The sequence below is a fragment of the Lonchura striata genome, chromosome 3 (genome assembly GCF_050655825.1).
Source record: "Lonchura striata isolate lonStrDom1 chromosome 3, ASM5065582v1, whole genome shotgun sequence".
NCBI lineage: Eukaryota > Metazoa > Chordata > Aves > Passeriformes > Estrildidae > Lonchura > Lonchura striata.
The window spans coordinates 74,671,668-74,688,187 of NC_140705.1; positions in this window are offsets into that span (position 1 = coordinate 74,671,668).

Genomic DNA, 16,520 nt, shown 5'->3' on the forward strand with positions numbered 1-16,520 from the left:
CACCGTCCCTGCACGAGGCTAGTCCCTGTTGGGGGAGGCGGGGTTGGATATTCCCCATCCTTCTTCGGGCTCGTCCTCCGGGGGGAGGGTCGGGAGGGATCTTCTCCCGAGGAAATGGAGCCGAAACCCGGGACTGAGGATCCGTCATTTTGTCTTCCCCCTGAAATGGCGGCGCCCCGGTCCACCCCTTACCGATACCCCCTGTTAATCATGGCAATCACTAATTAAGTGATTGTCTGATTCCCCTATCCTATTCCTTAATGTACCCTACCCAATACTCCTTTTTATTTAACTACAAATTCCTCTTTTTGCTTTTGATTATTTTTGAATAATCTGTTTGTTGAGTTATATTTTATAGAAAGAAATACCATCCCAGTTAATTATTACTCAAGATATTATGCCCACCTCTCAAACGGACATTCAAATTGAACAAACCACATCGCTATCCGCTAACTCTGCTTTAAAACAAGCGCCGTTATCCGCTGACTCTGCTTTAAGAATTTAAGAAGCTGAACATCGCAAACGCCGCGACGCAGCAAATTCTAAATCAGATGAAGTCACAAATCCTGCTGTGCTTTGTACCCTTAATTTGGACTCATTTAAGACAATTTTATATACTCCAGATGAAGTTTTTATATGTTTCATATGTTATAATCACAATTAGTTTATCATTTTTTAATGTCTTTCAATTTATGTTTTTTTAATAATATGTAATGTTACAATTTGATTTTATATTAAGTTGTTTTGTTATAATTATAATTAATTCAGTCTTTTCTGATATTTTTTAACTTAAAGGCTGTGTTTAACCATTATTGCTACAGAAATCACTCAACTACTATATCGCTTCAGGCTTGCTGCATTGCTGCGAAATTTAAAAAATATATTAGTTATATTTAGTTGATCTTTTATTATATTTAATTCCAATAATTCCATTTAATTATTTTATTCAAATTAGATAGTTATAATTTTAATCATTCTAATTAAATTTTTTAGTTTAATTTCTGTCAATTATTTCATTCTATTTCAATTATTTACATTATTTACATTATTTTAAATTGTTACTCAGAACAGCAAAACAGCAAGTTTTGTGCAGTCTTGTGTCTAATTTAAGCTGTTACTACTCTTCCTGCCCTATAAATGCAATAATGTGTCTTTCATGTCCTTTAAGTAATTTACAATGTTATCATATGATTTTATATTATTTGCATGTTTTATTAATTTGCTTAAACCACAAAATTCTCCTTCTTTTTGTAAAGTAAAAGAGGGAGATGCGGTGGTGTGTTTTTCTTTCATTTGATATTTGTTTAATATCTGTTTCCCCCCCCAACCCCCCTTTCCCTGCCCCTTTCCCTAGAACCTTCCCTGTCATTCATTCTAGCCCCCTCCTCAGCTTCCAGATGTTAGTTCTGCCCTAAACTCCTCCCCTGCTATTCCCTCATTGGTTACTGTTCCTACACCCGTCCTCCTGAGTTCTGTATAAAACCTTTGCCCCCCCGCCCGCCGGGGTCTTGGGGCTCATGGAATAAAACCATCTCGTTCCCCCCCAAGTCCCGTGTCGCCTTCGTCTGTCCCTGCGCGCCACGAACTGAAACTGCAGAGCTTGCGGGGGAAAGCGGCCGCCCGTTCTCTTCCCTCACCGCCCAGCACGGCTCGGAGTGCCGCGGCGAGGAGCGCATGCCGCGCCTCAACAACATTCCTTCTCTAGGAAAAGTCAGGAGATTTAATATGCAGCCAGAGCCGGATGAAGCAAAAGCAGGTGCTCTGTGCTAGAGAAACAAAGTGGGGAGAGAGGATGATTTATGTTTAGAAAGGTTAAATGTTTTTTTTCCAGACTTAGGAATGTTCTTTTTTTCATTATTATTACTTTTAGTAAAAGGTTTCTGAGAAGAAAAAACCCTGTGGTTTCAAGAGAATTTTTTCCTCAAGACATATTAAAGTTGTGCAAGAAATCTTCTTTTTTTTTTTCCAAAATTTAATTTTCAAAGTGAAAATATTTGCTTTTTATTTCTTCACTCTACTCACCTCATGACACCATTCATGTTTCTGCTGTTTTTGGTAGACATATGAGGGAAGCCACAGGCATGGTACTTCAGACATTTTAACAATGTGCAGTGCCCCTGATCCATGTGGGTATTTGATCTGTGTGGCTATTGCTGTGAAAAGGTGCATTAAATTATTTTTTCCCTCAAACATAGGGAATACGTTTTTTACTACTATTTTTTTTTAACCAATAACAAATTCCACAATTAGGTCTCAATTAATTTTTATTTATTTTATTTTATTTTTCATTCTATTTACATGCATGCATACATACACAAAAACTCTATCCCTCAAGCTCCGTCTCATTTTCAGGCTGGGCTAACATTTTTAAGAAAAAATATTTTATAGAAGACTAAGTATTTACCCTCTGTATAACTGGTACTCAGTATAATTTTGAGTAGTTGAGGGGGAGAGTCCTGCATCTCTTTAAAGCAGTTTGATTTATTCTATTGAGTTGCTTCATTCATTGACAATGTAAAGTATGGAAATATTCTCAGAGAGAACTACTACTCCCTTCTTCCCATTGATGATGTTATTTTCTGCTCCTTCAAAAACCATTGAAGAACAGAAGGAAAAGAAGAAACAAGAGTCTCTCTTCCCTCTTCCCCAGAGCCTCAGAAACAGAACTGCTTTTGGCTGGAAAAACCAAACTAGTATGTTACTTTTATCTGTGGGGAAATTTAAGGTGGCATATAAGGACTACTTAAAAAACTTTTTTAGTCCTAGTCACATTTGCTATTATGACAGTAAAGACTATGTCTATCTGTTTTCATACCTCAAAGTAGAAAACCTCTGTAAGTCCACCTTTCTAGTTCTAAGGGGAAAGATTGATTTACATTTTTCCTTTGTCATTCCACTGAAATTTATAGAAAATGCTGCTACCATATAATTATTTAAACAGCAGCCAGGTTCTTCAACTGGTAGAATGTATCTTTTGTAGCATAATAACATCACTAGCACCATGCTGAGAGACTATGTAATTGGAAACTCTGATAATTCCTCACAATATAATACAGTTACTTATTTCACTCACTTCCACTGAATCCTTTTCTCTGTTTTATCAGTGTTTGGTATTTGTGGCTTATTTGGATTGTATGTTCAGGCAGTATGGCAAATGGTCCATGAGGAGATTGGTTCTGCTCAGGTCTGTGAAATAACATGATTTCAGCTGAAAGTTTATCTGGCTGAGATGGTAAGATACAGGGAGCCTTATTCCACTCAGCAAAAATATGAGTGGAAAGAATGGGGTTTATTATTTCCTTTCCATGTCTACATAAATGAAATCTTTACTTCCTGACATGACATTTCTCAAAAAATGGGGTTATGGTACATACCAGGTTGACTGAGGTAGAACATCACTGCCATCCAAAAATGACACTGCTTTTCCAGGAGGCCAGAGAAATATTTCCTGAATAATGCACAGCAAAAGAAATCTCTTTATAGCACCTATTTTATTAATGGGTTATTTCCCCGCTTCTAGTGGCTTACTTTTTTTTTCTTCTCTATGCAATTTTCTCTCTCCAGCTTCTCAACCTTTCATTTTCTGCCTATATTCTATTTTATTTCTTATGTAGATCATCACTTTAAGGAAACAGCACATAGTCTTTGTGCTGAATTCAATCTGAAGAGATGACCTGATGGCTTTTGTGCTGCAAATTTTACAATTATAAAAAGAGAAGTTTGTAACTTACCTCTCCTTTCAGTCATCATCATTGCTATTGAGGGATACCAGTGTGAGCCTTTCCAACTGGATGCAAAGGATCCTAGCTCACAAACAGCTGAATAGCTGAATCTTAGGACTGCAGTAAACAGAACAGCTTCTTCAGGAAAGAAAGAGAAATTTCTGTTGTTAGTGAAGAATGACCTAGACTCTACCTTTCTCACGTTTGGTCTACTCATAACTTCGTTCCTTGCATCTCTCCTGCATATTCCTCCCCTTTCCAAGTTTCTGAAAACTGATGCAATTCTCAGAGTGCTTATTTAATTCCTATTCAAATAACAGCCCCAACCCATAACATTTTTTTTTTTGTTATGTTTAGAAAAAATAGAATTTGGTTGTTAATCATGTGCAGGGCAATGTGGCAACTACAGATGGAAGAACTAAGAGCAAATGAAGGAAGGGAAATGGAGGAAAGCATTTCAATTTTTATTAGTGCATAGGCAGGGAAGGTACTTAAGGAGTTACTACTTTCTTAATGTACTTTCCACAGCTCAATAAAGACTTTAAAATTATTCTGTGCATAAAACTTGGACAAACAGCTGGAAATACAGAGGTAATTGTATCCGGTATCACAGAAAGCACTACAGTTACCCCAGGCCCTGCACCTACAGCATGCTGGTTCATATATCAATAACTGCTAGTTCCTGAGGGGTCGCTGAGGGGTCTCAAGATTTACTATGCAAGTGCATGCCAACATCATGGTTTCGATCTCATTTCAGTGTCTGAACCAAAAAGCAAAATGAGTTTTGGACACATCTAAACCCCCAGACTTTTCAAAAGTCAGGAAGCCTTTTCTTAAGTGACCAAACTACTCCTGAATCTGGGCAGGAAGCAAAGAAAATCTGCCCTCTAAAGACCATGTTTGTGGGCTAACTCTCAAAATGGGCTCAAAGGGATGTGATGAACAAATATGTCATTCTAAGTGGAATATGAAGATCCAATGGTGTCAAATGAAAATGTGCACTGCTTTGTAAGAAAAATCTTTCTGTACTTTTTCCTGTAATGCACATCAGGTTCATTCCTCAATTGCAGTAAACTGACCCAGCATTGACACAGTCACTAGAAAAAAGCCAAATTAAGTTGTAGTGAAGGTTTTATTTGGGAAAATTCTTCTCCTCTTTGCAAATTTAGTGACTAGAACAAAAAGTGCTGGTTTGTGTTTACAATAACTTTTTCAGCAGAATATGGCACTTGAATATGCATTTGCCTCACTTGACATGTAAATTAGTGTATACAGCTTCAGCTGAGCTTATCCAGAACATAAGTGGAGCTTTTTACTTACAGCCTTCAGGTCATCTAGTTGATGGTACTCATATATCTTTCATTGGCTGTATCAAGGATATCAAGGACCACTTATTTATTTGCTAGATTCAGAGAGCACAGGTGTTAGTTTGGCCTTTTTTTTTTTCTTTTTTGTTTTCTTCTGGGAAAGGGCATCCAGGGTTTAAATATAATCAGTTCCTCCTCAATTGATTTCAAATGTTGAGATTCAACTTAACATTAATTGAACCATTGAACTGTACTTCACCCATTAGAAATTTTCCTTTGTAGCTCTATATTTTGTTATCCCTTAAGGATATGGGATACAGAACTGATGCTGTACTGAACTCCTGGCATAGTAGTGTGCACTGAAGTGAAATATATTTTATGGGTCATGTAAACAGAAGTTCTCATTTCCCTTGGAGACAGTGATATCTGGAAACCGTGCCCCTCATGTTACTGTGAGAAGGATCTCATCTGGGGAGAACTAAAAAGCTGCAAGTGTCATTTCTGCATATTGTTATTTTCCCAGCAGGGAATTCCTCTTAGCATTAAACAATTCAGACTCTTCTCAGAGGTTTTTAATGAGAAGAAAATACGGTGCAGGTCCAAAAGCATTATTTTATTTATTTTCAAAAATTTTATTAGATCTAGCACCATGACATATAGAGCTGAGAGAAGAAAAAGGAATCAGAAGTAATCAAAAAGATGGTAACAAGTAAGAGAATACAACAAACAGCATGTGAAGACTGGTTTGTTCTGGAAACCACTAAACCAACCTCAGATGAATTCTTTTGCTAGTTTTGAGTGCTAAAGGGAAGATTTTCTTTTGACAAATCAGGTACAAAGCAACTTGGCAACAGCAAGGAGCAATTCAAGGAGGGAACAAAAGAACAGAGAGGGCCATTACAGTCATCACTCATGCAGCCAGAGAAGAGAAAGTGAAGGGATTTTACTGTTGTCATGTACAGCATCAATCACTGCATGTCAGTAAAGACTTCTTTGTGCCAAATCCAAAAAGCTAGTCAATGACAAAAAGTTGCTTGTAATGTTACATCAGCCAAAGAACCCCTATATACAATGGAGAATGCTTCACACCTTTAATTCCTTCCTCAGTTGATTTTTTTCAGATATGCATCTGTATTTTTTTCTGCAGAACTGTCGAGATTTTGTCCAAGATTTCTGACACAAGCAAATGAACATTTGACTAGATGAGTCTACTCCCTGCTCAACGTATTCTCCATCACTTTCTTGGACTGATGAAATAGTCCTAATGGGATATTCAAAAAAGTAATTTCATATTTCTTGTCTAAAATATTCCAGAAGACTTTTTGCACACCATGACAGAGAAAGGAAATAGCTGATGGAGATATTTTTCACAGTTGGCTAACCACAATGTATAAACATACAGTTAGTTATGATAAAAATCAATATCATTTTTTCTCAATTAAAATGTGCATTACATAAAAACCGGGGACTAATGTACTCACACTATTTGCAGACTTTTGACTTTCCATGGTTTGTAATTTTTAAATTACATGGACTGGAAAGAACCATGGGAGTTCCTCAGTGGCTGTCTGACTGGTTAGAACTGAGAGACAAATGACATGTATTCTTAGAATATCAAATCTCCTTCAAGATACTTCTAAAAACACTTGGAACAGACAGAATGTCAACATTTGATGGTCTTAACTATATTTAAATAAAAATTATCTAAACTTTGTTATTACAGAGCTTAGGATGCAAAAGCTGCTACTCAATGTAATATGAACTTCAACTTTTGAAAACAAATAAATGAAATTAATGTACCTACTCTCTTCTCTTCTTTTGCTGTAGCACCCTTTTTCACTGTACATCCCAAGAAAACATCTGAGGAGCATTTGGAAGAGTTATGAAGAGCTTTTTCTGCAGGATCTGTATGATGGATCCCTTGACCACACAACCTAGTGACTTGTGCCTTGTTTATATTCAGCTCTGCTTGTCAGGAAGTATGCCAGGATAATCCTAGCTAGTACACCAGTGTTAATTTCCTTGGAAAGCAATTCTAAAACTAGAATCTATATAGAGATCTTCAAACACATTGAAAAAGTCTTTTGTGCCCGGAAATGCAAAACTGATTTTATATGCATTGGGTTATAGCTACATTATGACATCTTTGTATGCTCCGACCTTTCAGCTCTGCATGCACTTACCAGATGTATACATTTTAACAGAGGAAGTGATGATTCTGCATCTGGAATGGGCAATCCTGGCTCTATGTGCAGACTGGGGAATGAGAGGTTGGAGAGCAACCCTGCAGAATCCTGAAGGGTACCTTGCAGACCCTGGGGGTCCTGGTCAATGGCAAGTTGAGCATGAGCCAGCAGTGCCCTGGCAGCCAGGAGGGCCAACCCTGTCTGGGAGGCATCAGGCACAGCATCACCAGCCAGGCAAGGGAGCTGGGGCAGCTGCACCTTGAATATTTCATGCAGTTTTGGGCACCACAATATAAGAAAGACATTTAACTATTACAGTGTCTCAAAGAGGGCAATGAAGATGGTGAAGGGCCTTGAGGAGCAGCTGTATGAGGAGTGGCTGACATCACTTGGTCTGTTCAGCATGGAGAAGAGGAGACTGAGGGGAGACCTCATTGCAGAACTTCATCGTGAGAGGAAGAGGAGGAGCAGACACCGATCTCTTCTCTGTGGTGACAATTGACAGAACCCAAAGGAATGGCCTGAAGTTATTTCAGGGAAGGTTTAGGTTGGATATTAGGAAAACGTTCTTCACTCAGAGGTTGGCTGGGCACTGGAACACCTCCCCAGGGAAGTGGTCACAACACCAGCTTGACAGAGCTCAAGAATTGTTTGGGCAGTGCTCTCAAGGACATGGAGTGATTCTTGGGGCTGTCCTGTGCAAAGCCAGGAGTTAAACTTTGATGATCTGAGTGGGTCCCTTCAAATTCAAAATATGATACGATTCTATATAATTCATGTTTCAAACAGCAGCAGAATGACATCCTTACAAATTCTAGGCCCTTCCTTATGACCTCATGTATTCTCATTTTTTTCATTTTCTTGGAAAAGAAATCCAGCCTGCAGGCCAGAAAGTAGGCATAACCCATTTCTGTCATTGCCTACACTGGACAACCCATGGCTCAGTACAAAGATGTACAGATGCACATTCTGTACAGTTGTACGTGACCATGGGAAACTTCCCAGAACACACCTATTGGCAGGTGGCAAGAATCCTGCAGGTTCTCTAGAGGCACCAAACCTGAAGTTCAGGTTACCTGTCTCTGAGTCTCACAGACACAGAGTCAGTCCATGTGTAGAGCTCCTTTGCTACTCAAGACAAACAAAGCCTCAACATGAATGTATTGCTTCTTTCAGCTCATTTTCCTGGCTGGCTTTGAAGATACAGCTTAAACCTTGAGAAAGTTTTTATGTGAACCCCTTTTCACTACCTCTTTGCCTAAAAGGCCATGGTTATTATGTGCTTGTCATATATCCAGAAGGTCTTGGTTCATTTTTGAGAAAGGCTGAGGCAAGGTTTGAGGCTTAATTGTACATAGAAAATGAAGGATCAAGTGTGTGCTGTTCCATGGGTACAGAAGGGGGCACTTTGGAATCAATTGCTTAAATAACCTTGGACCTGGGACACAAACCCTACCTTCAGCCTCAGGAGTCCAACAATTTTTCAAACAGCAGGCTTATATGTGAATTTTGGAGTACATTGGAATAGTCATCTTTGAAACAGTAAACCACTGTCAATCCCAACTGTAACTCAGTCTTTATTCTGGCACTGTTCCTGTTTCATTCTGTGACATTTTTGACTAAAGAATGATTAAAACTGAGTAGGGACATCAGAATTTGCTCCATACACCATAATGCTGAGACACTGCACACTGCTGTGTCAACTACAGAAATGCATGTTTTCCTGGCACGACTTCCCAGTTTAATGTATAGCTTAGTGACCTCCTCCCATTCCCTGCCAAATTCAGCTGTAATGAGGAGTTACTTATGGCTGCCCATTTAAGTTGAGAAGTTTTTTTCATGTCGGTCTCTAGGATGCAATTTAGTAGTAACCATTTGAGACTTCCAAAGTCTCATGGGTGAAAGAACCAACAAAATGAAATCTTCTATGTCTGTGGTGCAAGAAACATCAGACCTTGCACCACAGACACCACACACCAACATCTGCAGATTTTACTTTTAGCCAAGCATTTTTATGTAAACTGAATACATAGAACTGACAATAAAAAAATGTCAGGCACGAAAAATTTTCCTGAAAAATATAAAGGATCAGCTTCACTTTATGGGCAGATTTTAACAGCTCTGTGAGATGTGCATGCCACTTTTCTGGGATATGTAAGTTTTCCTGCAAGACTCCTTCTACTTCTGGAGGTTTGTACAGTGAGTATCATATTTTCTCTTCATGAAAAGAGAAATGCCTGCTTTAAATATGAATTGTATATTTACTGTGGATTTTCTTTCATGTTTTAAGGTTTGTATTGATGCCAGTCCAGTCTATGTCTAAAATAAGTCCAAATTAATTTTTTATCACAATTCAAGGATGTTCTTGTCAGTTTTTGGGTTGGTTTTATCAGGTTTTTTTTTCCCTCCAGCCATTCTTAACTTCAACCTTTTGGACTAGGCAAAGATTTAGAGATAAATTTCTTATTAGAATATTCACTCAACAGATCATGGTCTGCTAGGAAAAATTCCTTGATCCTCCCTTCTGAGGAACATTCCTACACAGTGAGGGTCAACTTCTATTTCCTACTGACATAAATCTCTTCTGTTTGCTTAATACTTGATTGTGTAGATAATCTGATACTTGTGGATTATCCTAAGGATCCAGTAAGTACTGCTATATACATGATAGAAATGTCACAGGCAGTGTAGATGTCAACATTTCAACATTAAGGCTAATTGATTCCCTTTTTGTTAGCTTTTAAGTTTTTTCCTATGCTAATACTCTCAATTAAAATTTTCTGGTTTTGAGGCTGTCCCAAAGATACTGTTTCAGAAATGTTCAGGAAAAAAAGCTTGGGAAGGTTGTTTATAAAGTTGGAATGAGCACATCTTACACCTGATATCTTCAACTCTTACAAAAACCATCATTTAGAAGCAGCTTTGCATCCCCATTTTTGGAATAAAATATCAAAATTCAATTACAAGAGCAAGAGGTTTTCCTTGGAAATGCTGAGAAAATAGTTTGGGAGTTACTTTGGGATCAGATATAGGGAGTCAGGAGTCAGTAGAAGTAGTGCTGGTCAGGAGATAGGAGGACATTTGGACTAGAAAAGAAAGATGAAGGCAGGAAGGACATCATGCGATTGATGTCACTCATGGGGGACAGATAATGGCACTTCTTTAAGAGAAATACATTGGAGTATAGTAGCAAGAGAATAACAAATGGCATCCAAGAGAGACACTGACTTGATAGAAAATTCTTATAGATAGTTTTAGCACTCTCACTACAGAATTGAAATTTTAGGAGTTTGAGTTCATGACTCCCAAGAGATATTTGTGTGAAACCTGCAGGAAAGGCTAGGACCATCCTTGTCCAAAGCTTACATCATTACTCAGCCACTGCTTTTCCCTCTCTTTAGTATCTGCAGTTTTTGTCAGAAGTCTGTATTGATCATCTAACCTGTGGGCAAGTGTTTGAAATGAAGGAATTCCTGTGTGTTTTCATTGGGTCTTGTATAATTTTTAGAACTTCTAAATAGTGAGGTGTGGTACAAGAGCTGGAATAATTTTCACTTTTTACCCTTCTGGCCTGACTGTCTTGGTTTATCTTGCTATATCTTGCTCTCTAAGGAGAGCTTAGAAGGTCAATGGGAAATTAACCATCCTTCAGAATCTGACTGCAGCATTGACTTAAACATCCAAATCTCTACCTGAATTTAGCACACCCTGTGCTTCTGTGTTATGGACTTAGTGTCCTTATTCATTCACTTGGGTACTTTAGACATTGCTTCTTTGTTCTTCATTGTTAGTTTTCATTATCTGCATTTTTCACATTTGTTCTTTTGGCCATATGTTGAATTGTGAGAGGACGTAACAACTTGGTAGTCAAAGAACAAATGATTAAGTCAGAGATTAAGCAGGAAAGGCCCAAAGGGCCTTCAAATGTTGGATACATGTCAACACTAAATAAAAATTGTGTTCAGGTTTATCAGAACAATGTGTGAACTCTGACAATTCAGTCATTTACCATCACTGCAACTATTAAAGTCATATTTTGTTAATTTTTTGGTCTTTGGTAAGCATTTTGAATCTTGTTCATTTCAGACTAGCTTTTAAGAGGGAGAGAGTCATCCTCTGGAAATGCCTGTCTCTCTCTGTTGACCACAAAAAGACTACAAGTTGTATAGCTAAGAGTTGTATAATCAGCTTCTGAGTTAACTGAGGAAAAAAAATATATATAGTTAGGGCAGCTCTCAATACATCACAATTGGAATTTTCCAAAATCTCAGTTTCCTATTTGACATTTTTTCTTTCTCAGCAAGCATAGTCCAATTAGTTTTAAAATCCTCCTTCCATGGTGCTGTGCCATGACCTGCTTACCACTTTTACAATGCACGTACACCAAATGTGCTTTCTATCATGAAGACAGATGACTAAATGCAGTTGTGAAATAGGTTGCCTATAAAGCAATCCAGTAAAGATCAAAGAAGATCTCAGGCTAGCCTTCTGTTATGAAAGTTCTAAAACACATTTCCTTTTGGCTGCGTGTTCAACCTAACGCAGACCTCAGTGATGCAGAAGTCTGATGACATTTTAATTATATCTGTGATTGAATTTCTAAGAAAATCAGCATTCTAACCTGCCAAACCTCAGAAAACTGCTTTCATTGTCTTTTTTTCAACAATAAATTCAGATAATTTTCTTTTGCGTTCTTCCATAGATTTGACTTTTGGAGACCATATAAGGCAGTTGGAAGATACTGATTTTTCTGTTCAAACTAATTATTACAGATTTATAAGACAAAGTCAGACTCTGCCCTACCAGGAGAAGAAATCACAATTGTATGCTTGAAAGATAATGGACACCCTATTAACTGATATAGTAGCAATGGTCAATGAGCAACTTGTACACCTATGGCTACACCACTCACAATTAGCCAGATGTCTTTCAAGCTTGTTTGAACTAAAAATCTGAATTTAACTGTTACTGTCTCTCTGTGATGCGTTGAAGCGATCAATGTACTGATAGTATAATGGCAGTCTTAAGCAACACATAACAATAGAGATATAACTCAAACTTGCATCCTATTTACACTGGAGTGCTGCCTGAGGACAAAGGAGAGTAGAAAGACAAATTTACACTTCAGCATAAAAAAGCAGCCCTGTGAAAGCCACTTAGGACATGTGGTGCAAATAACCTCATCCTCTGGCTATGTGTCATCCATCAGCTCTCTTCAGAAGATGGTTTAAGAGACTGGAAGCAGTATTTGGCTGAATATATCCTACTCCATATAACAAACCTACTCCATATAAGGCTGGATAAAGAGATTGCACCACTTCCGTTTACAGAGTGAAATGCATTCTTTTAGAGGTGGTGTCTAGTTTTGGAGGCTAAATTACTAATTCTAAACAAAGGTAAGGCAGCTAGATTTTTATTAATTACTAACAACTTGATTTACAACAAACAAAGAAACTTAATCTAATTTTGGATCAAAAAATGACACAACTACTATTCCACTAACTTACTTACACTGGAAATTAATACAACAAAATCACAAGAGTACTGAGAAATTAAGGACACCAAATAGGACTTAGTTAATCATCTCTGATGGTGAAAAAACCAAACTTTTAAATATCTCATAATCTTCCACTGAATTTGAAATCATAAACTTTATTGCATTGAAAATTATTCCTCTTTACACATAAGAATATGGCCTCAAGGGGACAATATTAGTTATTGAAAATTGTAGCTGCAGTTCTTAGTGAAAAAGTTTGATGCCCGGAATATGCCTTAGTGCACACTTTATGCCTGAAGAGAAATGCATAACAGTTGTCCAGGAATGTTTCTTCAAGACCAAACCTGAACAGGACTATAGACTATCTAGTAACATCTTCTTAGCACAAGTCATATGTTGCAAGCCATAGAGAAAACTGAAATGTTAAGCAAAGTCTAAAAGTCCTTAACAGGAGGTACTCCAAACAGCCATGTTGTTTTTCACTTAGTATCCACAATTCAGTGGAAAGAATATCACTTTCTCTGCAAACTTTTATAAAAAAGTTGAAAAACAACCCCTCATAAAAGCCTATTTCTAATGAATTATAGAATTACGTTTCCAAAGACTTACACTACAGAAACTAGTCACTCTGAAGCTGTGTTGAGTTGCTTAAAAAACAGAGGCTCAGTTACTTGTTTATTTGAATGTGGGAGCCAAAGGCATTTTAGTATGATTTTGAGTGTCTGAAACAATAAATAAAGATACATAACCAGCTTTATGTAAAAAGCACTTCAATACTTCTAGGAGGCAGAGGGTGATAGTTGGGTACCTCCTTCTGCCACCCTTGAGTACATTAAAGTGCCACAGTAATTCTGGGGCCCAAAGGAAGGATAGCTCATTTGCATAATTTAACAAAATGATCAAAATTACATTATTTACTTTGGAAGAAAAATATGCTTGACTTTTTCTATCTCAGTTCTAAGACAGCACTTATTAAGAAATTTAGTAGGAAAGCTGGTACAAAAATATGTTCTCAAGACAGGAATTTAGTTTTCCTTGAGAGCAGGATTAAGAAAATAATTGAAGGCTTTTCTGAGCAAAATTTAAATTCTTCTGCTGGCATTTATATTAAGAGTTTGTCAGTTATTGTCTCAAGAATCTTTTCACCACAAATCCATCATAAATTAAAAGCAGTAGTAAATAGAGCATAGTAACTCTTTTGATTGCAGTAATAGTTGCAAGTGAAAGATTTCACTGTGGGTGGCTGAAGAGAGTACTGCAGAGAGGTCCTACAAGGGGCTCTTCCCATTGCAGCCACGTTCACTAGTTGCATATAGCTGAAACAAAATGCCAAAACTGCTGAGGTCTTCAGATTACATATATATTTGACGTGATGTCCCTTAAGAACACAATTTAATTCAATGAAATATGAGAACATAGGAAGCAGCGACTCTAATCTTTGTAAAGGGATATAATGCAATAATTAATTGAACAATCCATCAAGCTCTACAACAGGATTATGAAAAAACATTCACATCATAGACACACATACGCACACAAATACTAAGTAGAACAGGGAAAATATTTTTATCACATATATCACAGGAAGGCTATATCTGCTTCTGGTGTTCATATTTCAAAAATATATATGGATTTTGAATACAAGGAGGGAAAAGAAAAGGAAAAAAAAGGGAAAATATTAAATTAATAAAGGGTAATGAAAAAAAATATAACATTTGAGGTGGAAGAAAAGGCCAAACTCCCAGAGTCAGACATTCCCAAAATTTACATCATCAAACAATTTCTGCATCAAGACTTTGAAGGAACTGGCACCAGTGGTTCCAAACTCAGAAGTAATTTGAATCAGTCTTATCTGGGACAGTCTCACAGGACTTGGGTAAAATTAAAAAATAAAGAAGGAGAGCAAATCAGGTCTCAGTAAAGCATAATGACTTTTAAAATACTGAAACCAGGAGCAAATGAAGATAGGGGAAAAACTGCATAAAAGAAAGATCTGTCTAAAGGATGTTCATGGTGGCTTTTATGCTAAGCTAGACCTTGTCGAGAAGGAAAATGCAAAATATCTAATTCTGCAGTTGTTAGCAATATATTAAGGCCCAGTGGCAAATAAAGAATTATCAGTTAAATTGCAGGAAATCAAGACTGCTACAAAAGCTGGAATTTTAAATGAAGAGTCATCTAGGCTGGCAGATAAGTAGGTAAGAAACTGCCTCAGGCATAACTTTTTCTGATGGCTGTTATTGAGCTGATAGTTTTTGGGTAGAGTTTTATAAACATATAAAGGATAGGCCTTTAAGTGGTCACAGAAGTATGAGGAATAACAGTAAAAACCATTAAAATTAAGTGAATAATTACTTGTTTGCTATTTCATTTTTGAGAAAAAAATTATTAAATTGAAATAAAAAGCATATGAAAGGCATTCTGTGGTATTTGAACAAGGGGCATCTAATGAAAGAATTAACATGTAGTATATATTTAACCAAAACAAAAAGAAGCAAAGCTACATATTTACACCCAAGTTGAGTCTGAAATTCAGTGTCTTCAACACAGGGTAACACAGGAAGTTTACAGGTTAATGCAATGAAGGACATACCTTTGAACAGTTATACACTTGTGCTCACACAAATGTATTAACAGAACTCCACACAAACCTCAACAACATGAAGGATTCCACCACCAGTGACATGCGACACAGGATCACCCCAACATCTGCAAATCATTCATGCAATTGCAAAAGTGCCACAGTCATCAGCTCTACTTCTTCCCTTTATTGCTGTGAACCATGCAAATTGCCATGCAAATTTAAGATGCATTATGTGGTTAGCTGAGAGAAAAATGAGAAACCTTTTGCTAACCAGAACTTTTCTTGAAGTAGAGCCAGCTTTTTTTCATGGGGCTTCATAGAAGCAAACCTTAAGAAACATAAAATAACTAACTAAATAAATGCAAGAGAATAATAAATATTAATGTGCCTCTTCATCTGACCAAGTACCATTCTATTGCTGTGCCCCCATTTCCAACACCTCATTGTAAGCATTCATGGAAAGGAAAGTGAAGCAATGCTAAGAAAGCAGTATCACTTGGGAAAAATACAGTTAATTTCTGTAAGGTAAGTAAACAAGTAAAAATATTAACATCAGTAAACCATGTGTAGATTGAATTGCATCACAGTTGTTTAGCTTATAATTTTCTTATTGTCAGAGAACAAGTGTAGAAATAGCAAGAGAATATTTCATAGCAAGTGGATCAAATTGCAGCTTCCTTGTAGTCTATCACTGATGTGAAGGCAGTTAGTCCTTGTATAGAGAGAAACCCAAAGTAATCACAACAAATAAATAAATAAAAGGCTAGTAACTTGCAAGAAATCGCAGGCCAGCAATGAATGTGTGTGAAGATACATGGCTTTGTTCCTGGTGTACGCTGTAAGGAATATTTTTTCAGCATTCCATTATATGACTAAACCAGATTGAGTAGTCTATGGTAATTGTCAGAGTAAATTTCTCCCTGTTCCCTTTTTAAGAGTACCAGAGACAACCACAGTGGAACATGGACTTTAACAGCAAAACTGACTTTCTTCACCTTCAAACTCTTTCAGAGGAGGGTTGAATTTATTTAATTCTATGTGGATGATGGCTTTCAGAGATATTTCAGAGCAAAATGGATGTTTGTAAGCATAAGTACTGCAAAAGGTCCCACTTTTAACATGTATAACCAAGTATTTGTTTGGGAAGTGATGGTGTGCTAACTGGGGAGCATGAACCCTTCCATCTGACTCCTCTAATTGTTTACTGCTAAGCAAGATGAGTTG